Source organism: Nycticebus coucang, chromosome 12 (assembly GCF_027406575.1).
Source record: "Nycticebus coucang isolate mNycCou1 chromosome 12, mNycCou1.pri, whole genome shotgun sequence".
Lineage (NCBI taxonomy): Eukaryota > Metazoa > Chordata > Mammalia > Primates > Lorisidae > Nycticebus > Nycticebus coucang.
Genome location: NC_069791.1, coordinates 56,999,916 through 57,025,470, shown reverse-complemented (window position 1 = coordinate 57,025,470; position 25,555 = coordinate 56,999,916). Strand labels below are relative to the sequence as shown.

At 45.9% G+C, this 25,555-nt stretch overlaps 1 protein-coding gene across 3 annotated transcripts in view; it reads left to right on the top strand.

The window, feature by feature from the left end:
- The window catches only part of TEAD4 (TEA domain transcription factor 4), an 85,672-nt gene that overhangs the window by 12,340 nt on the left and 47,777 nt on the right, over positions 1-25,555 (top strand). The window lies entirely within an intron of this gene.

The window sequence follows — 25,555 nt, the reverse complement described above, 5'->3', positions numbered from 1 at the left end:
AAAAAAGGAAGAAGAAAGCTTTTGAGGCTTGGTGCCCGTAGCACAGTGGTTACGGTACCGGCCACATACACCGAAGGTGGTGGGTTTGAACCTGGCTGGGGCCAGCTAAACAACTGCAACAAAAAAATAGCTGGGCATTGTGGGAGCCTGTAGTCCCACCTACTTGGGAGGCTGAGGCAAGAGAATTGCTTAAGCCCAAGAGTTTGAGGTTGCTGTGAGCTGTGACGCCACAGCATTCTACGGACGGCAACATAAGTGAGACTCTCAAAAAGAAAAACACTGTAAAATGAATTGTAATAGCATATTTTGTTTAACATATGACCAATAGTATAAAAATATTAATGAAATATTTTTGGTTTTTTTCAAGTGCTAGAAATCCCATTAGTATTATACACTTAACAGCCTCGTCTGAATTTGGAACGACCACAATAACCACATGGCTTGTGGCTTCTGTTTGGGGGAGAGTAGCTTAAGAGCCGGTCTGTCTGGTTTGACTCCCTTTTCTGCCATTTTAATTTTAATTTTTTAATTTTTTTTGAGATAGAGTCTCACTTTTGTCGCCCTCGGTATAGTGCCGTGGTGTCACAGCTCACAGCAACCTCAGACTCTTGGGCTCAAATGATTGTCTTGCCTCAGCTTCTCAAGTAGCTGGGACTACAGGCACCAGCCACAAAGCCCAGCTATTTTTAGAGATAAGGTCTCACTCTGGCTCAGGCTGGTCTTGAACTCGTGAGCTCAGGCAATTCACCCGCCTTGGCCTCCCAGAGTGCTAGGATTACAGGGATGAGCCACTGTGCCCAGCCTACTTTTTCTGCCATTTAACAGCTGTGTGATCTTGGGCAAGTTACCTAACTGCAGTGTGTCTCAGTTTTCCCCTCTGCGAATAATTGTATTAATATGATTATTAATTATAATTATATAATTAATAATACTTATATAATTATTAATAATATAATTAATAATTGTATTAATATAATGGAACCAACTTCATATGGTTGATGTAAAGATTAAATGGTTTATTTTTTGTAAAGTGCTTAGTTCTTTGGCATATGCTGAACACTGTAAATATTTGTCAAATAAAGTATCTGGGATGTTCAACCTGCAGGCCCAAGGGCCACATGTTGATTTTGTGAGGACAATTGTTTCTTTTCTTTTCTTTTTTTTTTTTTTTTTTGTGGTTTTTGGCCAGGGTTGGGTTTGAACCCACCACCTTTAGCGTATGGGACCGGCGCTCTACCCCTTTGAGCCACAGGTGCCGCCCAGGACAATTGTTTCTTATCGGCGGTGTTGGTGTTGGTTATCATGAAAAGTATGCACAGACCTTTTCTTTTGCCCATCAGCTTTTGTTACTGTTTACATATTTAATGTGTGGTCCAAGACAGTTCTTCCAATGTATGGCAGAAAAGAAAAAAAGGTTGGGCACTCAGATGATTCTTAAAAACTACAAGCTCCAGTTTGTAAGAGGGAGAGGCCAGTGATGTGTTTGGAAAAACCCAGTTATAGAGTGGCCCTGTGAAGTTACTGGTAGGCTATGCCTATTCCACAGTAGATCTGCATAATAAAATTGATTTTACATCAGAACCTAATTAGCAGAACCTAATCTGCTAATTGCTGCAAGGAGGGCCTGCCTTCTGGAAGTGAGAAACCACAGCACCCTAATGACAGGACAGGTTTCAGTTCCTCAGCAGGTGTGTCCTGAGCATCTGTCTGCCTGGGGCTTGGAACTGTGCTGGGTGGCATGCAGGAAGGAAAAGCATCCTCAGACATGCACCATCGTAAATTGCGTGACCTCATGTTGGAATGGGAGGTGAGGTCACTTCCAGCACTTGGAACTTTAAGCAATAGTGCTGCTTATGCAAGAGAAGAAGTAAAGCTGTACCAGTGGCCTCCTATTCCCTCCCTAGAACACTGCCAGCCCCAGCATGGCCAGCTCTCTTTCTCTTGGCATCAGCTCCCTCTGCTTCCACCTGTTCTCTGCCATTCCATAGCTCCCACAGAGCACCCACTGTGTGCCTACCACTGTGCTAGGTGCAGTGGGGAGTGTGAAATGGTCCTTTCCTCAGGAAGCCTTGGTGTCGAGCACTGGAGACATTGTAGATAGCTAATGATAATAACCTGTAGAATGAAAGAAGGGCTAATTAGAGGCACAAATAGGTGCTGGTGGGGGTGCCTGGTAAAGCGTGATTAATTGTGGAGGGGCCAGGACAGGTCAGGGAAGGCATCCTGGAAGAGGAGGCAGTTGAACTGGCTTTGAGGATGGGTAGGGTTTTGATAGCTCTGTGTATGCATGTGTGTGTGTGTAAGAGAGAGAAAGGGAGAGAAAATTATCTGTGAGAAGATGGAGAAAATGTAATGATTTGAAGGCTATAGTCTTGAAATAATTAGAGGAGGGGAGATAAGTGAGTTTTATGAATGAGGCAAATTTGAGCTGGGCCTCTGGGCAACATGGGAAGGGCTTATTTTATTTTATTATTTTTTTGAGACAGTGTCTCACTTTATTACCCTTGGTAGAGTGCTCTGGCGTCATGGCTCACAGCAACCTCAAACTCTTGGGCTGAAGCGATACTCTTGCCTCACCCTCCCAAGTAGATGGGACTACAGGTGTCCACCACAGTGCCCGGCTATTTTTACAGATTGGGTCTCTCTCTGGCTCAGGCTGGTCTCAAACCTGTGAGCTCAGGCAATCCACCTGCCTCGGCCTCCCAGAGTGCTAGGATTATAGGAGTGCAATACAATTTAATTGTATTCTTTCATTTTTTTAATTTTTATTTATTTATTTTTTTGAGACAGAGTCTCAGTTTATCACCCTCGGTAGAGTGCTGTAGCATTACAGCTAACAGCAACCTCCAACTCCTGGGCTTAGGCAATTGCCTTGCCTCAGCCTCCCAAGTAGCTGGGACTACAGGCACCCGTCACAACGCCCAGCTATTTTTTTGTTGTTGTTGCAGTTTGGCCAGGGCCAGGTTCGAACCTGCCACCCTTGGTATATGGGGCTAGTGCCCTACCCACTGAGCCACAAGTGCTACCCTAATTGTATTCTTTTAATTTATTTTTTGGAGACAGAGTCTTACTCTGTTGCCCAGCTAGAGTGGCATGACGTCAGCCTAGCTTACAGTCATTTGGAACTCCTAGGTTCAAGTGATCCTCCTGCCTCACCCTCCTGAGTAGCTGGGACTACAGGCACCAGCCACAACACTTGGCTAATTTTTCTATTTTCAGTAGAGACAGGGTCTCACTCTTGCTCAGAATGGTCTTGAACTCATGAGCTCAAGTGATCTTCGTACCTCAGCCTCCCAGAGTGCTAAGATTACAGTTGTGATTCAATTTATTTTAATTTGGATACAGCAAAATTTACATTGTTCATGGAGTACAATTTTATGGATTTTTTGACAAATGCACAGAGTTGTGTATTCACTATCACACTCAAGATAACAGAAGAGTTCCATCCTCCACACAATTCTCCCCTAGGCTGCCCCTTGGAGGCCAACCCCTCCTTTTCCCCCTAAGCTCATACCCTGGCAACACTAATCTGTTCTCTACTCCTGTAGTTTTGCCTTTTCAATGTTAAATGGAATGATATAGTTACTTAGCTTTTTAGGTCTGGCTTCTTTCACTCACCATAATGCCTCTGGGAGTCGTCCAAGTGTGTTCCTTTTTATTGCTGAGTAGTAGTCCTCTGTATGAATGTACTACCAGGGTGTGTGTATCTATCACTAACTGAAGGATGTTTGTGTTGTTTTCAGCCTCACAGCACTTGGTATTGTCAGGTTGTTGGTGGCTGGTAGTTTTTTCCCTGATACTCTGGGTGGTGAAATCTCATTGTGATTTTAATTTGCATTTCCATGACGCCTAATGATTTTTTTTTTTTTTTTTTTGAGACAGAATCCCCCTGGGTAGAGTGCTATAGCGTCACAGCTCACAGCTCACAGCGACCTTTAACTCTTGGGCTTAAGTCAGCGGTTCTCAACCTGTGGGTTGCGACCCACAGGAACTGTATTAAAGGGCCACGGCATTAGGAAGGTTGAGAACCACTAGCTTAAGCAATTCTTTTGCCTCAGCCTCCCTAGTAGCTGGGACTACAGGCACTTGCCACAGCGCCCCGCTATTTTTTGGTTATAGTTGTCATTGTTGTTTGGCAGGCCTGGGCTGGGTTGGAACCCACCAGCTCCGGTGTATGTGGCTGGCGCCCAAGCTGCTGAGCTACAGGCACCGAGCTACAGGCACCTAATGATGTTGAGTGACTTTTCACGTGCTTATTTGGCACTTGTAAAACTTTTTTGGTGAAGTGTCTATCCAAATCTTTTGCCCATTTTTCTTTTGATTGTTTTGAGAGTTCTTTAATATTTTGGATACAAGTCTTTTCACAGATATGTGATTTATAATTTTTTGGGTGAAACTCATGTAAGGAGAATATCTTCAAAAGAAGATGATTGATGGGTGTGAGGAACTCTGAGGTAAGAGTATGGTGTGCTGGGCCTTGACCTTTCTTCAAGCAGAAAGGAGGGACCAGGGGTGAGGAGTGATGTGTACCTAGAGAATGACCTGTGAAGAAGAGGAGAGGCTGGACAGGGCTAGCCTGGACAATTTAGCAAGAACCTATCTCCAAAAAATAAAATTACCCAGGCATGGTGATGCATGCCTACAGTCCCAGCTACTCAGGAGTCTAAGGAGGGAGAATCACTTAAGCCCAGAGAGTGAAGTTGTAATGAACTATGATCTATACCACTTCACTCCAGCCTGGGTGACAGAAGGAGCCCAGGTCTTTTAAAAAAGGAAGAAAAGGGGAACAACAAGGCCTTCCATTAAGTTCTATTCCTGGCTTCAGAATAAGAGGTACAGGTGGGCATCCTCCCTGGTTGGCTGGCTGCACCTTGTCCACTTCTCGTGGCCTGCTGGGTCAGGCTGGGCTGGACACATCCAACAAAACAAATGTTGGTGCCTGGCCTGGGTTTCAGCCACTTCTGTGGCCTCGTTTCTAAACCTGTGACCATGTATTCTGGAATGGAGGTGGGGTGATTGTAGGCCTGCAGGAGTAAGCCACTGGCTATGTGGCTGTGCAAGAGATAATCAGTGGGGATGAATTTTCTGGGTCAGGGTGGGTCCTCTGTGATGGTGACTTCAGCCTAGGGTCTGAATGCTTTGGCCTATTAGCAGAATTTCTAGAGCATCGCAATCCTTGTCCCCATCCCTATCCAGGCAGGGTGGCTCTGCAGCAGAGGGAAAAATGCCCAGGGCTAGGGTAATGCTGCCTCCCACCTCTTTTTTTTTTTTTTTTTTTTGAGACAGAGTCTTACTATGTGGCCCTGGGTAGAGTGCTATGGTGTCACAGCTCACAGCAACCTCAAAATCTTGTGCGTAAGTGATTCTCTTGTCTCAGCCTCCTAAGCAGCTGGGATTCAGGTGCCTGCCACAATGCCTGGCTATTTGGCCGGGGCTGAGTTCGAACCCACCACCCTTGGTGTATGTGGCCGGTGCCCTGCTCACTGAGATATGGGCGCCACCTGCTTCCCATCTCTTGTCCAAGCTCAATCCAACTGTTCAGATGCTTGAGTCTTCATTCTTCCCAGGGACCAGCCCTTTTCCAGAAGTTGTTGGGGCCTGTGTCTGGAAAGTAGAGCAGAGCTGAAGAGTACCACCTCTCTGGAGCCACAAGTACCTGGCTGCACCCCAATAAATCATCCATTTGAAGATCTGAATTTTCTGGGCAGCACCCGTGGCTCAGTGAGTAGGGCGCCCGCCCTATATACCGAGGGTGGTGGGTTCAAACTCGGCCCCTGCCAAACTGCAACAAAAAAATAGCTGCGTGCTGTGGTGGGCGTCTTTAGTCCCAGCTACTCGGGAGGCTGAGGCAAGAAAATTGCCTAAGCCCAAGAGTTGGGGGTTGCTGTGAGCTGTGGTGACACAGCATTCTACTGAAGGCGATAAAGTGAGACTCTGTCTCTGGAAAAAAAAAAGAGAGATCTGAATTTTCCTAGGACGTGTCAGCTTAAAGTGAAGCCAACTGTTTTGATTCAGTACTTTTTGCCTCTTCAATACTATTCTTTCATAACTTTGCTTTACTTTATTTTTTTAAATTTTTGTTTGTTTTTTAACTAACTTTAGGACAGATTTTTTTTTTTTTTTTTTTTTGGAGACAAAGTCTCATTTTGTCACCCTCGGTAGAGTGTTGTGGCATCACAGCTCATAGTAACCTCAAACTCTTGGGTTCAAGTGATTTCTCTTGTCTCAGCCTCCCAAGTACCTGGGACTATAGGTGCCCTCCACAACGCCTGGCTATTTTTTTTGTTGTTGTTGTAGTTGTCATTGTTGTTTGGCAGGCTGGGACCAGGTTTGAACCCGCCAGCCCCGGTGTATATGGCTGGTGCTCTAGCCACTGAGCTATAGGCGCTGAGCCTTTTTTTTTTTTTTGAGACAGAGTCTCACTTTGTCGCCCCCGGTAGAGTACCCTGGAGTCATAGCTCACAGCAACCTCAAACTCTTGGGCTCAAGCGATCCTCTTGCCCCAGTCTCCTGAGTAGCTGGGACCCAGCTAACCACTGAGCTTTTTATCGTCTCCATAGTTTTGCCTTTTCGGAAATTTCCTGTGGTTGGAATCATACATTATGTAGCCTTTTCAGACTGGCTTCTCGCACTGTGCATTTGAGTTTCCTCCATGTCTTTTCATAGCTTGACAGCCCCCCCCCTTTTTTTTTTTTAATAACCACTGAATAATATTCCCATCACTTGCCCCCATCTTTTTCTTTTGCAAATGGGGGCACTGAGGCCCAAAGAGGGGAAGTGAGGAATCTGGAGCAAAGCTGAGCTCAGTACCTAATTTGCCTCCCCTCATAATCTGTTCTAAGGGACTTCGTGCCAGGCACTATGCTGGGCCTAAAGCAGGGAGGGCCCCCCACTTCTTGGGTGTGCTGGGCTAGACCTGCAGACTCCCACACCCTGGCTGCTTGATAGTGGTGGCTGGGGAGCAGGGTCCTGGCCTTGCCTCCTGGAGAGGTCAAGAGATGGACTGATTTCTGGGCTGGGTGTATTCATCTACCCTGCTGGGCTGGGCTGGGGCCTGGAGCCACACTTAGGAATCTTACCTTCCTCCATTCCCTGAGCTGCCCTCCCACTTGAGACTTCTCCCAGCTGGTCTTCTTCCCACACGATCACCCCACCTGCTGCTTTATCTCCCCCTTGTCATCCTTCGCCTCTGTTCCTTCTTCCCCACTGGGCTCTGCACCTTGAATTGGCAATGACCACGAATGAGAACTTTTCTGTGCTCCTGTCTTACAGATACGACTGCATTTAATCTTCAGAAAAATCCTGTGACGGCTGGGCTCTCATAGCTCCGTGGTTAGGGCACTGGCCACATGCTCCGGGGCTGGTGGGTTTGAACCTCCCCGGGCCTGCTAAACAAACAAACAAAAAGCTGGGCCTTGTGGCAGGCGCCTGTAATCCCAGCTACTAGGGAGGCTGAGGCAAGAGAATTGCTTGAACCTATGAGTTTGAGGTTGCTGTGAGCTGTGATAACATAACACTCTACTAAGGGTGACAAAGTGAGACTCTGTCTCAATTAAAAAGAAAAGAAAAGAAAAATCCCATGAGGAGATAACGTTGCTCCCCACCCGCACCTTTGCTCCAATATGCCCTTACCCTGGGAAGGGTGGTGGTTCTTCCTTCCTCTTGCCTCCACCTCACCCCTGCCCCAGGGTGCAGGTACTGTGGAGAAGCTGGGTGTGATGAAGGTTGGTCAGCAGAGCTGTTTTCCATTTTTCTCTCACTCCATCCTCAGCAGCTCTGAGACTGACCCCCATCTCGGAGAGGGTCATTAAGTTGCCACATAACAGCCACATAACATAGCTCTGGTAAGAATTGGGTTTTAACCCAGGTCGTGCGACTCTGAGGTTGTTTTAAAGTGCATCATACTTCCTGCTGTCCCTTTCCCAGAGTCCTGTGTGTTCCAGGAGGGGTAGGTCGTTGGGACACGTAGATTTTGTTTCATCTTGTTACATTTAGCACCCTTTAGCAAGCCATGGTGGGGAACTATATATAACACAATATTCACCATTTTAACTTTTACTGAATGTTCAGTTCAGTAGCGTTAAGTACATTCATGTCTTTGTGCTGACATCTCTCCATTCATCCACAGAACTTTTTCATCATCTCCATCAGAAACTCAATTATTATCTATTAAACAATAACATTGCTATTACTCATTTAATTCCCCCCAGCTCCCGCTAATCTCTATTCTATTTTCTGTCTCTATGATTTGCCCCTTGTAGAAGTAGAATCATTCAGTATTTTTTGTGTCTAGCTTTTTTCACTCAGCTTAATGTTCTCAAGGTTTGTCTAGGCTATAGCCTTTGTCAGAACATCATTCCTTTTTAAAGCTGAATAATATTCTGTTACGTGGATCTACCACATTTTCTTGAGGTCTGTTTATGGACGTCTGGGCTTGTTCTACCTTTTGGCTATCTTAGTGCCTTTCTTTTGCCTCTCTCTTCCAGACTGTGAGCTCAGCATTGTTAAAATCCTCCTGGTATAACACAGTGGTTCCCAACCTTCCTAATGCCGCGACCCTTTAATACAGTTCCTCATGTTGTGGTGACCCCTAACCATAAAAATCAGTTTCGTTGCTACTTCATAACTATAATTTTGCTACTATTATGAATCGTAATGTAAATATCTGATATGCAGGATGTATTTTCATTGTTACAAAGGTGTCACAACCCACAGGTTGAGAACTCTGGTTTAACATGTTGCCCTCTGCAGGCATTACTTGTGGTAGTTATGTATAAAATTGGTGTGAACACTTCAGAATTAGCAAATACTGAACCTTTGCTCCTAGGAAAGTTGCAGGGTTAGGTTCCTGTGAGTCTGTGGTCACAACATTTTGTCAATCGATTAATTTACAGCTTTATTTTATATGTGTTTCTGTTCATGGACACCTTATTTAATATATTATTGATTCATTAACATTGAACTCACAGGCTATAACTCATGCCTGGATAAAGCTTATCTAAAACATGTTATTTTTTTTCCCTAAGGCACATTACAACCTTCTTGCACTTGAGAATACTGAACAGGACTTCAGTGTTTGGGGCTATTTTTATTTTTTATTTATTTTTTTGAGATAGTCATAAGCTGTCGCTCTGACTAGAGTGCCATGGCATAACAGCTCATAGCAACCTTAAACTCTTGGGCTTAGAGATTCTCTTGCCTCAGCCTCCTAAGTAGCTGGGACTATAGGTGCCCTCCACAATGCCCGGCTATTTTTGTTGTTGTTGTTGTTGCAGTTGTCATCGTTGTTTTAGCTGGCCCGGGCCAGCTTTGAACCCGCCAGCCTCTGTGTATGTGACCGGTGCCCTAACCACTGAGCTACAGGTGCCGCCCATGTTTGGGGCTATTTAAAAAAGCAAAATCACCCCCAAAAGTACAAAAACTGTGTCACTAAAGAGACCACGAAAAGGCTACTTGCTTATAACAGGAGAACCAAGACCAGTGGGAAAGCGCAGCTTTGTTTGACCTCAACTAGGGATGTGCACATAACGCAGTTCAGATTTTTGGCCACTCAGCACATGTGTGCATCTGTGAATGACTGCAGAAGTGCTTGAGTATTGATTTGGTGGTTAGAAATTTTAGTGAGTAAGCAAATCCCCAAATATGGGATCTGTGGATATCCTGTGATTAATGAGGATGTCTTTTCTTGCATCTTCATAGGCCTCTGGACCCTTCCCTTCCCTGCCAGATAGAAGGGTGGTGAAGATACAACTATGTCTTATTTGACCTTGTACTTGTTTTGGAGTCCATTTTATATTGCTACAACAGATTACCACAGACTGGGTGATTTATAATTAACAGAAATTTACTTCTTATAGTTCTGGAGGCTGGGAAGTCCAAGGTCAAGGGGCTGGCATCCCGTGATCCTGTGATGGGAGGTGGAAGGACAAGAGAGCACTGGAGAGAAAGACAGAGAGGGGGGTATAAAGTCATCCTTTTTTCATGAACTCACTCTCTCCAATAAGGCATTAATCCATTCAGGCCAGAGCCCTTACAACTCAGTTCTTTTTTTTGTAGAGACAGAGTCTCATTTTACCGCCTTCAGTAGAGTGCCATGATGTCACAGGACTCTCAGCAACCTGTAGCTCTTGGGCTTCTGTGATTCTCCTGCCTCAGCCTCCCGAGCAGCTGGGATTACAGGCGCCCGCCACAACGCCCAGCTATTTTTTGGTTGCACTTCAGCCGGGGCTGGGTTTGAACCTGCCACCCTCGGTATATGGGGCCGGCACCCTACTCACTGAGCCACAGGCGTCACCCTACAACTCAGTTCTTAAAGGCCCCATCTCCCAGTACTGTTCCATTGAGGATTAAGTTTCCAACCCAAGGATTGTGAGGTCCATGTTTACACCACACCAGTATCTGATGCCTGGCCTGCAGCAGGTGCTCATTGTACAATTTTGGTTGAGTGACTAGGAGACACAACAAACTGAGCACTGAATAGTGAGGTGTTATTAGCCAGGTGTTGTGGCAGGCAAGCTCAGTGTCCTTGGTAGGCTGAGGCAAGAGAATTGCTTGAGCCTGAGAGTTTGAGGTTGCTGTGAGCTATGAAGCCACAGCACTCTACTGAGGGTGACCAAGTGAGACTTTGTGTCAAAAAAAAAAGGGCAGCACCTGTGGCTCAAGGAGTAGGGCGCCGGTCCCATATGCCGGAGGTGGCAGGTTCAAACCTAGCCCCGGCCAAAAACCAAAAAAAAAAAAGGTGTTAGATACGGAAGTCAGCAGGGAGGGATATCTGGTCACCTGTTCTCCTTCCTAGGAGCAGACCCTCTCCCCACCTCTTCCAGGGCATCCAGCAATGGCGGTGGCAGTTGCATTTCCATAGCAAAAGAGCACAGACTTAAGATTTGGTTCCAGTCCTAGTTTTAATCAGTTGTGTGGCTTTTTGGCAAGTCCCTTCACCTCTCAGGTGAATTGGAGGGCAGCTTTCTCCCCTGTGCTCACACAAACCTTGGGAACCCTCCTTCTCCTCACTGAGACCTTCACCAGAGGCCATAGAAGCGGTGGGGTCCGTGCAGGCAGAGACCAGAAAGGCTTTTACATCTGCAGAGAGAAACTTCTCTAGCTCCCCTCAGGGGCCAGTGCCTGGTCCCTTCCTATTACTCTTCACATCTATCTAACTTGCATCCCTTAATGCTTCAGAGGAGTCAGGCCATTTCCCCTTCTGTAGTCCACAGAAGTATCAGAAAAATAGGTCGAAGAAGCAGAATGGTGAACAAGAAGTGGCTTGCAGTGGGGAAGAGCTTCAGAGCCTCAGCCTCGGCCCTGCCTTCTAGCTTTGGGACCCTGGCATGGCTCTTCATCCTGACAACCTCACCATGTTCACCAGAGACAGTGCTAGCTGCTGGAGGGGATGTTGGAGATGCACAAGATGCAGTCAAGTGCTTGGCCTCTCTAGTGTTAGTATTCAAGTAGTTTACTCCCTGGTGAGCAGAGTTTATGTGTCTTTCAGTGTCCTGGGCAGCTCATTGACATCCAGGTCTTCCATGAGTGCTGGGCTGCCTGAGTCTGTCCTGCAGGGTCCCATGCCCAGTGCGCAGGCCATGCACTGTGGGAGGAGGTGTACAGTGTGCTGGGGGGGGTGGGTGTCCACTCTGACCTGGTGCTGCCTGCAGGACAGGTTCTCATCTCCCGCCTCTCCCCTTTCCAGTTCCTGAGTTACAGCTAAGCACAGACAACAACTGACAGGCCAAAGCAGCAATTGCAAGGCCAAATGAATAGTTTAGGCAGTCATCTTAGAGGCCTTTGTGGACCAGGGCTCAGGGATGAGTCTGGAAGAAGATGGGTTTGCTGTCCTAATTGCTCTCTCTTATTTTAAGGAATGAGGTGCAATACAAGCTCAGAGTGTTTATCAGGGTGTTTGCAGAGCTATCTCATTCTGTTTTTTTTGTTTGTTTGTTTGTTTTTGAGACTTTGTTGACCTTGCTAGAGTGCTATGGTGTCACAGCTCACAGCAACCTCCAGCTCTTGGGCTTAGGCAATTCTCTTGCCTCAGCCTCCCAGGTAGCTGGGATGCCCGCCACAGCGACCAGCTATTTTTTTGTTGCAGTTTGGCCAGGGCCCGGTTCAAACCCTCCACCCTTGGTATATGGGGCCGTTGCCCTACCCACTGAGCCACAGGTGCCGTCCCAGAGCTATCTCATTCTTACCTCTGGCATCTCTGGGCACCTTCATGCTAGGCTTAATCTCCAGAGCCCCATGGGAATAGTGGGAGTGGGAAGTGGTGGGAGGAGCCATCTTCTCTGCTCTGGAATGTATTGGACGGGGAAGACCCACAACACATGCAGGGTGGACATTCTGTGACCACAGTCTTGTTAGGTTGGGGCACAGCACCTAGGATGCAGAGATGTGACTCCATTATCTTTGATAAGGAAGTCTTGCAGGTAAGGGCACCAGCCTGGAAGCATTCCTATGCTGGGATTGAGGCAGAAGAGGACAGGGTTTCTGTTTTTAACCTGCTCTACCCTGAATGTCTTTGGCCACTCCCCCTGCCTCCTTCATCCTCAGACCTCTGGGACACATGCACCTAGAAGATTAGGCTAGGTCTCCTGGAAGGATGACCCAGCTTTTTTTTTCTTCCCAGCCTGTCGGTGACAGGACAGTCACTGGATCAAAGGAAGTGGTTCTTTTGCAGGGCCCCAGGAAAGAAGCAGTGGAGTAAGAGCTGAGGCAGTGGAGGGCAGGAAATTAGGAGGGCTGGGATGGGGGGAATAGTGGCTGGAACCTTTAGTCTTGACTCTCAAAGCTCTTGGAATCAGTGCTATGTGGAGGAGGGCAGAGGGCATCATTTCTGTCCTTGTAACCAGGGCTTCTGAGGGGTGAGCTCTTGCTTTCTAGATAGCCCCAGGCAAGTCTCTGAGCGTCAGTCTCCATCATTTGCAGTTTGGGCTTGGGGAGCATGGAGAGTTGGTTATAACATATGTTGATCTCAAGTTAGAGATACTTGAGCAAGTTAGAGATACTGTGATAGACAGAGATGAGTGGGTTCAGTGAAGAGTCAGCTCCTCAAGGATAACGTCTACTGCCTAAATTCCCAGCGTTGAGCCAGATGTGGGGGTGCAGTTGTGTGATAGGTAATCTTGCTCTCAGGTCTCACATGGGATGTGTGTTGGAGCTCTAGAGGGTGGGGGATTGGCTGTGGGCTTAGAGATCATTGGTGGCCTAGGAAGGCTACTGACAGGTGGGCTTCCAGAGTACAGGATGGACCAGGTGGAGGAGAGGATGTCAGGGTGTGAGGCCCAGCTTTGCTACTTGGTCAGTATCTGTCATTTCCCTTCTCGGAGCTTGGGCTTCTCTATTTATAACCTGGGGTCATGATTCCCTTCCTGCCCTAGAAATGTATTTGGAGGAGCTTATTGTCCTGATTGTTGGAAAGGTCTTAATAAAAGCCCATAAATTCCTGATCCTTTAGGAAATTTCTTTTTCTTTTTTTTTGTAGACAGAGTCTCACTTTGTTACCCTTGGTAGAGTGCCAGGGTGTTACAGCAACCTCAGACTCTTGGGCCCAAGTGATCCTCTTGCCTCAGCTTCCCAAGTAGTGGGACTACAGGCGCCTACCCCAAATCCTGGCTATTCTTAGAGACGAGGTCTCCTCTGGCTCAGGGTGTCAGGCTGGTCTTGAACCTGTGAGCTCAGGCAGTCCACCTGCCCTGACCTCCCAGAGTGCTAGAATTACAGGTGTGAGCCACTGTGCCTGACCACTTCTGGAAATTTCTGAGTAATGGGCATCTGTGGACCCTGGGAGGGAACAGCGTGCTGCTGGGGCCTGGAGTTGTCCTGGGTAGGCCATCCGGAGGTGCTGGGTGGGGCTGAGGCAGAGCTAGAGGCCTCTGGGCAAGGCCTGGAGAGCTTAAGTCTGGGATTATTTTTACTCTGTTCATGGTACATGGCCCAGCTTGATGTCATCCGCCTCTGGCTCTCCACCTGGCAGGCCCCAGAGGGTCACTGTGGAGCACTTGGGGGAGGAGGAGTGGGCTTGTTTTCTGGGCTGGTGTTGGCAGAGCAAGGGCCTGTGGGTGGGGGGGGAGTGTTTGCCTGGTGGGTAGAGGCAGTGGCACCAGGCACAGGCCATGAATGAGGGTGGGAGAGGCCAGCCAGTAGAGGCTGTGGACTGGGAGCAGCAGGGCCACATGGGGCTGGGAGCAACTCTATGTCAGTAATAAATCCCGTGGCCCAGGGCCTTGGGTGACCTGCTGCCCTGCTTTTTCTGGGACAGACCCAATCCTGAGACATGTAGTGCAGGTCCTCAGAAAACCTCACTTGTGAGGCAGTCTGGCATGAGCAGGCTCCAGTTCTCCCCAGGTCTGGTGTTCTCTGCTAGGCTGCCCAGGCCCGACTTCCATGGGGACTGACAGTGCTCGTTTCACCAGGCCAGTCTAGTGCAACTGCTACAGGAAGAAGGGGCAGGCTTGGAGACCACAGCCTCTGCTCTCAGAGGAGAGAGCTGGGGTGTCCTCTTCCGTGTCTCCCAGCATCTTGGCCTGCATAGCACTGTGCACCTGGCTCAGAGGACACATCTCTGCTTAGTGTCAGGACCCAGAGGACAATCTAGATTAAAGGCAGGACTTTTAAGGCCCTAGGTATAGTATTATAAATTAGGTAATATTAAGTATTAGGGCTTAAGTATATGTACCTGTCAGGGCTGTTTAGGGCTTTAGATCTTCCACTTGAGGCATTATTTGTGGCTTAGTGATGATGGCAATAGATAGCTCTTACTGCGCACAGACTGTGCCAGGCCCTGTACTGGGTGGTATCTCGCCTTGTTGACCATCTTGTGGGACATCTCTCCAGGGAAACCAGTGCCCCAGCTCTCTTGGGACAGACCCACAGGTGAAATTCTGCTAGGTTTGTTTAGAGGCCACTGGGGAAGTGGAGAGTCTAGGCAGGGAGTGTGAGCCACAGGCACTGCCAGCACAGAAAGGACCTTGGATCTCCACAGAAGCAGCCCCTTAGTTTTACAGATGAGCAAACCGAAGCTCGGAGAAAGGAGGTGATTTGTCCTCCTTCAATAGTCAGTTGAACTGGAACCTGAACAAGTCTCTTGATTCCCATATATCACACTTCCAGTTTACAAGCCTCCAAAATAAACCCCAAAGGGATTCACATATAATTCAAGCTCACTTTCCAGTATGCTTGAATCCAGACATGTACTGAGGTTTCTTTTGTTTCCTGAAACTAAGCACAGAGCAATTCATTTGCCCCACAGAGAAATCACTGTGTCACAAAGAACATTTACCAAATACCCGTTCATTTGTTCATTCTTTGTTCCCAAGCTTTGTGCAGTGGGCTGAGGACTTAGAGAAAGGCAAGCATCCTTGTCTCCGTGGGGTCTAGATGTGATGAAGGAGACCGATGCTCACTGGGACATTGGTGTGGGGGTTAGGATGTGGGAAGACAGGGATTTTTGGAAGCTCAGGAGAGGATGCCTAGTCCATGCTTGGGGGGTGGGGTGACCTTCCAGGGAAAGTGACATTTGGCTGGACCTTAGGGAGTAGGATTTGGTCAGGCAAAAGAGGAGTGGGAAGAAAGTTACAGAAGTGGAGAGAGAGCTTAGCATGTAAGAGGATGATTCGGATGACTGGGTTTGGGGCTTGAAGGGGGAGCAAAGAAGGGAATATATATATAGAGAATAGTACAGGTGGGTGGAAGGCGAGGCAGGAGAGCAGGTGTCAGCAGATGAAGGGCCCTAGAAAACTCCAACTTTGGAGTGTATAGTTTTATCTTAAGAGTATGGAAAAGCGGGCGGCGCCTGTGGCTCAAGGAGTAGGGTGCCGGTCCCATATGCCGGAGGTGGCAGGTTTAAACCTAGCCTCGGCCAAAAACCAAAAAAAAAAAAAAAAGAGTATGGAAAAGCCATTGAAAGATTTTAAATGATCAGATGTGTATTCTAGAAAATTCACCGTAGCTTTAGGGAAGAGATTATGGAGTTTGAATCGGGTTGCTACGGTTATTCCTGGTATGCACTGGATTGGGTTAGAACTATGGAATAGAAAGAGAAGTAAGTTCGGGTATCTGTGGCTCAGTGGGTAGGGCGCCAGCCCCAGCCCCATATACCGAGGGTGGTGGGTTCAAAACTGGCCCCGGCCAAACTGCAACAAAAAATGGCTGGGCCTTGTGGCGGGCACCTGTAGTCCCAGCTACTCGGGAGGCTGAGGCAAGAGAATCGCCTCAGCCCAGGAGTTGGAGGTTGCTGTGAGCTGTGATGCCACAGCACTCTACCGAGGGCGATAAAGTGAGACTCTGTCTCTAAAAAAAAAAAAAAGAGAGAAAGAGAAGTAAGTTCGAGAGACATTTAAGGGACAGGAAGACAGGATATGGCCATTGGTTCGATATGAAAGATAATAGGGGAAAGTTTATACATAGTACTTTCTTTTTTTCTTTTCTTTTCTTTCTTTCTTTTTTGCAGTTTTTGCCTGGGGCTGGGTTTGAACCTGCCACCTCTGGCATATGGGGCCGGCACCCTACTCCTTTGAGCCACAGGCACCACCCTTTCTAACAGTGCTATATCACTAACAGCAAGGATAGGTTCTGAGAAATGCATCAGTTAGTCGATTTCATCCTTCTGTGAGCATCCCAGCACGTACTTACACAAACCTGGATGTGTATCTACGTCTAAGCCATGTGGTGTTGCTGCTGCACAACACACCTGAATAGCACGTTACTATACTGAACACTGTAGATAACTAACACAGGGGCAAATATTTGTTTTGGATTTTTTTGAGACAGAGTCTCCCTCTGAGACAGAGTCTCCCTTTGAGACAGAGTCTCCCTCTGTTTCCCTGGGTAGAGTACTCCCGAGCTCAAGCAATCCACTGGCCTTGGCCTCCCTGAGTATTAAGATTATAGGTGTAAGCCACTATGCCTAGCCTTCCTCATTTAATTTCTAATTTTTTTTTGTTTGTTTGTTTGTTTTTGTGTGTGTGTGATTTTTGGCCGGGGCTGGGTTTGAACCCACCACCTCCAGCATATGGGACCGGCGCCCTACTCCTTGAGCCACAGGTGCCACCCAATTTCTAATTTTTTTAATCACTTAAAATTTTTTTTTTCTTGATCGGGCTTGGTGATTCTAGCCTGTAATCCCAACACTCTGGGAGGCTGTTGGGGGGTGGGAGGGGGAAGGTGGGAGGGAGCAGGGATAGCTTGAACTCAGGAGTTCAAGACCAGCCTGAGCAAGAGCAAGACCCTGTCTTTACTAAAATAGAAAAAAACTATCTGGCATCATGGTGGCTCCCTGTAGTCCCAACTACTTGGGAGGCTGAGGCAAGAGGATCACTTGAGTCCAAGAGTGTGAGGTTGCTATGAGGTATGATGCCATGGCACTCTACCCAGAGCGACTGTGAGACTCTCTCTTTTTTGTTAAAATCCAAGACACAAACACACATTAGTCTAGGTCTGCACAAGATCTTCAATACCACTGTCTTCTACCACCACATTTTGTTTCAACTGGAAGGTCTTCAGCAGACAGCAAAAGTCTTGAAGCTGTCATCTCATGATAGCAAAGCTTTTTTCTGGAATATTCCTTGAAGGACCTGCTTGAAGATGTTTTACAGTTAACTTTTCTTTATAAATACACTGTAAAATAATGATTAAAAATATGGTATAGTAGACTTATAAATCAGTAATAGCCTTTTATCATTAAGTATTATGTACTATACATGATCATGTGTGCTCTTTTATATGACTGACAAACACAGTAGGTTTGTTTACACCAGCATCACCACCATGAGTGGTTTGTTGCACTACAACATTGTGGTAGCTACTTGGTCACTAGGCAATAGGAAGTTTTCAGTTTCATTGTAATCTAATGGGACCACTGTCATATGAATGGTTTGTCATTGACTAAAATGTTGTTATGAGGGGTATGACTGTACACTACTAGGTTTTTGGTTCCTCAGTGAATGGTGGTTTATTTCCTGAGAACACAGGAGGAGGAACAGGATTCAGGGGCAAGCTGAAAATTTGGCTGTGTACATGTCAAGTTTGAGGAGCTTTGGAGACTATTAGAAGGCAGTTGTTATATAGGTCAACACCTCACAAAAGATACATGGATTTGGGAATCAAAAACATACATTGTGGTGGCTCACGCCTTTAATCCTAGCACCCTGGGAGGCTGAGGCAGGTGGATTGCTTGAGCTTATGAGTTTGAGACCAGCTTGAGCAAAAGTGAGACCCTGTCTACTAAAAATAGAAAAACTAAGGCAAGAGGATTGCTTGAGCCCGAGTTGGAGGTTACTGTGAGCTATGACGGCAAGGCACTCTACTCAGGGCGGCAGCTTGAGACTGTCTCCAAAAAAAAAAAAAACAAAAAACCTGTATTGTGCCAGCCAGATGTGGTGCACACCTGTAATCCTAGCACTCTGGAGGGCCAAGGCTGGTGGATTGCGTGAGCTCATGAGTTGGAAACTAGCCTGAGGGGCGGCGCCTGTGGCTCAGTCAGTAAGGCGCCGGCCCCATATACCGAGGGTGGCGGGTTCAAACCCGGCCCCGGCTGAACTGCAACCAAAAAATAGCCGGGCGTTGTGGGGGCGCCTGTAGTCCCAGCTACTTGGGAGGCTGAGGCAAGAGAATCGCTTCAGCCCAGGAGTTGGAGGTTGCTGTGAGCTGTGGAGGCCACAGCACTCTACCGAGGGCCATAAAGTGAGACTCTGTCTCTACAAAAAAAAAAAAAGCTTAAAAAAAAAAAAAAAAAGAAACTAGCCTGAGCAAAAAACAAGACCCCATCTCTACTAAAAATAGAGGCTGGAGGATCCCTTGAGGCCAGGAGTTTAAGGCCAGCTTGAGCAACATAGGGAAACCCTGTGTTTACAAAACAGAGAAATTAGCTGGGTGAGATGTTGTATGCCTGAGGGCCTAGCTACTCAGGAGGAGGCTGAGACAGGAGGATCACTTGAGCCCAGGAATTCAAGGTTGAGCTATGATGTTCCCACTGCACTCAGCCTGGTTAACAGCGGGAAACCCTGTCTTCAAAAAAAGAAAAGACATGGTGGAAATACAAGCCATAAATATAGGTGGGAATCTCCCGGGGAGTCTATATAGGGTTGTAAAAGGAGAGGCCCCTGAAGGACCCCACAGAAAAACTCAGGTCAGAACCCCAAGGAAAAACATTTGTAGAACGAATCTAGCAAAATATGAATCCAAGGAATACAGAGAAAGAGAGAATGAAGCCAATGACTTAGACATCTTTTTCTTGTTGTTATTGAGACAAGAGTCTCTCTATTGCACTAGGTAGAGTGCTGGGACATCATAGCTCACAGCAATCCCAAACTCACTCTTGGGCTCAAGTGATCCTCTTGCTTTAGCCTCCTGAATAGCTGGGACTACAGGAATAGCTGGTGACCGGAATTACCACCTGGCCGATTTAGATATCTTAAGAATCATCTTCGGGTGCTGTGGCTCACACCTGTAATCCTAACAGTCTGGAAGGCCAAGGCCTGTGGATTGTTGAGCTCAGGAGTGGGAGACCAGCCTGAGCAGCCCCATCTCTACTAAAAATAGAAAAACTAGCCAGGTATGGTAGAGCATGCCTGTAGTTCCCGCTACTTGGAAGGCTGAGCTAAGAGGATCACTGGGCCCAGGAGTTTGAGGTTGCTGTAAGTCATGACAGCAGAGAACTCTAACCTGGGGCAACAAGAGTCAGACTCTGCCTCAAAAAAACCAAAAAAAAAAAAAAAAGAAACATAAAGAATCATCTTGGGTCTTCCATGTACTTTGAGAATCAGGTTGTTTTTATGGAAAACTGGGATTTTTATAATGTCATTGAGTGTATGATTTATTTGAAGAAAGTCAACTTTTTTTTTTTTTTTTTTTTTGAGAGAGTCTCAAGCTGTCACCCTAGGTAAGAGTGCTGTGGCATCATGGCTCACAGTAACCTCCAACTCCTGGGCTCCAGCAATTCTCCTGCCTCCCCCTCCCAAGTAGTTGGGACTACAGGCACCTGCCACAACGCCCGGCTATTTTTTGGTTGCAGCTGTCATTGTTTGGCAGGCCAGGGCTGGATTCAAACCCACCAGCTCAGGTTTATGTGGCTGGCGCCTTAGCTGCTTGGGCCACAGGCGCTGAGCCGAAATTCAATATCTTTATGATACTATTTTCATGAACATACAGTTTTTCTCTATTTTTATTTAAGTATAGTAATATTGTAAAATATATATTTGGACTTCATATAGTTTCCTGGCATACAACTCCTAAAATCCTTGTAATCTTCAAAATGATAAGTTATCTTTTTGTATGCTAAAGAGTTGTGACCGGACAGCTGGCTGCCTCTAGGGCTTCAGGTTGGGGACTGATCTTGGAAAGACCTAGACTAAATTAGAGGGTTAGGACTTTCAACCTTACTCCCAGCCTCTACATAAGGGAGAATGAAAGGTCAAGTTGGTTTAACCAATCATGCCTGCGTAATGCAACTTCCATAAAAACCTAAGAGGACAGGGTTTGGAAAGCTTCTCTATAGCTGACCCCATGGAGGTTCCTGTAGGGTGGCAATTTCTGCAGGGTGGCGTGCCCAGAGATAGCATGGAAGCTTTGTGAACCTTCCCATGTGCCTTGCTGTCTGTATCTCTTCATGTGTATTCTTGGTAATATTTTTCATAATAAAGAGGTAATTGTGAATGGAGTGTTTCCCTGAGTTCTGTAAGTCACTCTAGCAAGCTAATTGAATCTGAGGAGGGGTCATGGGAAACTCAATTGTGGGATATCAGATATGGGGGGCAGTCTTAAAGGGCTCAATCTGTGGGCCCGATGCCTTCCCCAGGAAGACAGTGTGAGAACTGAATTGGAGGACACCCAATTGGTGTCCACTGCAGAACTGGTGGGCTGGTGGTAGGGAGAAATCCTGACACACTTGCTGACCAGAGATCATAGAACTCTAACCTATGAGAGAATCGAAAAAATACTGGATTTTATTCCTGTATTCTCAGAGATATTTTATGTCTTGCAGATAGTTAAAATTTTCTCTGTTAAGGTTTCATGTTTTATTACGTTTATCACTAGATAAATTGTGGCTTTGGTTTTTAAGTGGAATATCTTTACAAATTATATTGTCTAATACTATTTCTGGTGTAAAAGAAAGTAATTGATTTTGACATACTCATATTCCTGAACTCCCTTAGAAGTTTTTATAATTTATTTATAGAATTTTTCTAATCTTCTATCATATTTTCTGCGAATTGATAGTTTTACTACTTCTTTCCAGTGTTTAGTTCTTTTTTACTTGTCCTGCTGTGTTGGCTAGGATTTCTGTTACATAATTTGTGATTTTGTGAGTCTTAAGTGTTGAAAGCGAACCTTAGTTCTTTTTTAATCTTATTCTTTTTTTGTTTGTTTTTGACAAGAGTCTCATTTTTTCACCCTTGATAGAGTGCTATGGCATCATAGCTCACAGCAACTTCAAATGCTTGGACTCAAGCAATTATCTCTTGCCTCAGCCTCCTGAGTAATTGGGACTACAGGTGCCAGCCACAGTGCCTGGCTGTTTTTTAGAGACGGGGTCTTGTTCTGGCTCAGGCTGACGTTGAACCTGTGAGCTCAGGCAATCCACCTGCCTCAGCCTCCTAGAGTATTAGGATTACAGGGGTGAGCCACCACACCTGGCCTGTTTGTTTTTTTTGAGACAGAGTCTCACTTGTCACTCTTGGTAGAGTGCTGTGGCATCACAGCTCACAGCAACCTCAAACTCTTGGACTCAAGCAGTCTTCTTGCCTCAGTTTTTCATTTTTGGTAGAGATGGGGTCTCTCTCTTGCTCAGGCTGGTATCAAACTTGTGAGCTCAAGCAATCCACCTGCCTCGGCCTCCCAGAGTACTAGGATTACAGGCGTGAGTCTTCGCCTGGCCGAAACATGGTTTTTCCACATGTTTGTGTGTTGCGTGGCCAAATTAAATGATCACTTATTGTTTTTCCATATTTAGTATTGTTTGGTTTTCCTCTTGTTTTTAACCAGTTGCTTTGCTGCTACTTCATTTGTATAATGTTTTCTTTTCATATACATTCCTCTCTTTTTTCAAATATTTCCTTTACTGTTTTCAATGAGTGTCTATTAATGGTAAATTCTTTCCATTTTTGTTTAAAAATTCCTCTATTTAATCCCCACTCTTTTTTTTTTTGTAGAGACAGAGTCTCACTTTATCGCACTCGGTAGAGTGCTGTGGCATCACATAGCTCACAGCAACTTCCAGTTCCTGGGCCTAGGTGATTCTCTTGTCTCAGTCTCCCGAGTAGCTGGGACTACAGGCACCCGCCACAATGCCCAGCTATTTTGTTGTTGTTGTTGCGGTTTGACCGGGGCCGGGTTTGAACCCGCCACTCTTGGTATATGGGGCCGGCGCCCTCCTCACTGAGCCACAGTCACCACCCATTAATCCCCACTCTTGAATGACATTTTGGTTGGGCTTTAAATTTGAGATTGACAGTTACTTTCTCAACAGTTTGGCAGTGCTATATTGGGTCTTCTAGTGTTACTGTTGGGAAGTTTGCTGTCAATTGACTAGTCCTTCCTTGAGAGGTAATCTGTTTTTTACTCTGTATGCTTATAAAATCTCTTTGTTTTTGGTATTCTGCAGTGTCCCTGCAATATGTGTTTATTTTATTTGATTATTATTTATTTATTATTAAGATTCAGTATGGTTCCTGAATTGGAGGATTCTTCCATTAATTCTGGATAATTTCTTGTCATTTCCTCTTCAAATGTTGCTCTACTTGAATATTTATAGTCTTTTTTTCTGAAATTCTAGTTAGAAGTATGTTGAATTGCCTTATTCCGTTCTTGCCCTTTATTTTCATTTAAAAATGTATCTCTGGGTAACATCCTCTGGTCTATATTCCAGGTTGTTATTTCTTTACCTAGCTGTATCTAATTTGCTGTTAACCTAAACCATTGACTTTAATTTCAGTGGTAAAAGTATTAATTTCTAACTGTTTGATTTAGTTCTTTTCCCAGCTTCCTTTTTAAAATTTTTGATAATGTCTTTTTTCTCACATTTACAATTCCTCATTGTAATTATATAAATATACATTATTATACTACATTATTACTATAATATATATAAAACTTGTATATGTACACAAAAGGGCCCTTTTTTAAAATTTTTAAATAGTTTTTTTCTTTTTTCAGACACAGGGTCTTGCTCTGATGCCCAGGCTGGAGTACAGTGGTGCAGTCATACCATAGCTCACTGTAGCATCAACTCCCTGGGCACAGGTAGTCATCCTGCATCAACCTCCCCAGTATCTGGGACTACAGGAGTATGCCACCATGCCCAGCTAAATTTTCTATTCTTTGTAGAGAAGGGGGGGGGGGTCTCACTATATTGTCCAGGCTGATCTTGCACTCCTGACTTCAAGCAATCCTCCTACCTACAAAAGTGCTGGGAGTACAGGCATGCGTTACCATGGTTGTGCATTTAAAAGTGTATAGTTTATCCATCATTTCTAAATTTATTTCTTTTATAGAGTAAGAGTTTTATAATCATCTTATCTACTATATTGCTAGAAAATGAAGTTGCTAACTCTTTCTGGAAGTTTATTTTGGAGGTATGACAATGTTTCAATGTTCATGATAGAATCAAGATCAGAATTTCTGGTAGAGAATAAGGTAGTTTATTCTAGATCTTTTGATAATCCCTCTACCTCCTGACAAACATTCATGAAAACTTACTTATTTTTGAGACAGAGTCTCACTTGGTTGCCTTGGCTAGAGTACCATGGTGTCATAGTGCACATCAACTTCAAAATCTTGGGCTCAGGAGGTCCTTTTGCCTCATATCTCCCGAGTAGCTAGGACCATAGGTGGCCACCACCATGCCCGGCTAGTTTTTCTATTTTTGGTAAAGACAGGGTCTTGCTCTTACTCAGGCTGGTCTTGTATTCCTGAGTTTAAGCATTCCACTCACCTTGGCTTCCCAGAGTGCTAGGATTACAGGCATGAGCCACTATGCCTGGCCATGAAAACTTATTTTAATAGCCATAGAGAAAGCACTGATGTCTGTTACATCAAAAACACCTGGGAGCCTAAAGGGCTAAGAACAAGACCCAAATGCACTGTTGACTCACTGTGCAACCTCAGGCAAAGCCTCTCTGGGTCTCACAATCCTCACCAGTAAGCTGAGGAAACTGGATTAGATTTCCTCTAGGGTTTCTGCTTTAAGTGTCAGAGGTACTAACCTACTTCCAGCTGCATGTCTGTGCCAGCAGCTGGGCCAAGCTCTTGGTACCTCCACCCGTAGGGTGTGCTGCCCCACACAGCTCCTTCTATCACAGTGGAGACTGACGGACGGCACTCATGGTGACTCTCTGTGAAGGATTTGGTCCCTCTAACAGGCGGTGGGAGGGGCTGAGGGGTTTGAGGGTCGTGGAAGGGAAAGATTTGTGAGGAGCTCTCTGGGAAGATCTAACCTCAGAGGGTCCTGGATGGAAGAGGGTAGGAGCTCAGGGTTTAGCCTCCAGCCCTGGGTTTGGCCTGCTGGAGCCCTTGTGGATAATTGGGAGGAGAGGGGCAGGGGTGATAGGTGTGGTGGGGAGAGCACCTCCTTTGCCAGTGGGTTCAGTGGCTGAGTGAGAGCACTGTGGGATGGGAGTGGTCCTCACCTTGTACTCATAATCCACAAACCACCTCAAGATCATGGTGGGTATGCTCTACTCCTCCCAATCTCCTGAGAATTGTGTCTGAAACTTTATAATATGGATGGTTGGAGCCCAGAGGTCACCATATTTGTCTCACGTCAGGGCAAGGGTAGGGTTGTGGGGTGTGAGCCTTCAGAGGAACCAGCAGGTCAGTCCTGCTGTGGCCCCAGCTTGTGAGGATCTACCCAGGCTAAGATTTTCTTTTTAAAGGGACCTGAGTTGGAAATGGTGACCTGCAAGTTAGTTTGTATTCTTTTTATTTTTATTTATTTATTTTTATTTGTCTTAGAGACAGCCTGTCATACAGGCTAGAGTGCAGTGGTGTGATCAGAGCTCACTGCAGCCAGGAGCACCTGAGCTCAAGCAATGTTCTCATCTCAGTCTCCCAAGTAGCTGGGACTATAGGTGTGCACTGCCACACCCAACTAAATTTTTTTTTTTTGGCGGCGTGGTCTCACTCTGTTGCCCAGGCTGATCTTGAACTCCTGGCCTCAAGTGATCCTCCCACGTTGGCCTCACAGAGTGCTGGGATTACAAGTGAGAGCCACTGTGCCCGTACAAAAAATTTTAATTGTGGTAAAGAACAACTAAGATAAAATTTACCACCTTAGCTTTTTTAAGTGTATAGTTAAAAAAGTGTATAGTAGTGTTAAGTATATTCACAATGTCATGCAACAGGCCTCCAGAACTTTTTATCTTGCAAAACTGAAATTTTACACTCATTAAATGGTAACTCCTTCCCATTTCCTTCTCCCATGAGGCCCTGGTAATTGCCATTCTTCTATCTGTTTCTGTGAATGTGACCGCTTTAGATATCTCATGTAAGTGGAGGCATTTGACCTTTTGTGGCTGGTTTATTTCACTTAGCATAGTGTCTTTAAGGTTCATCCATGTTATAGCATGAG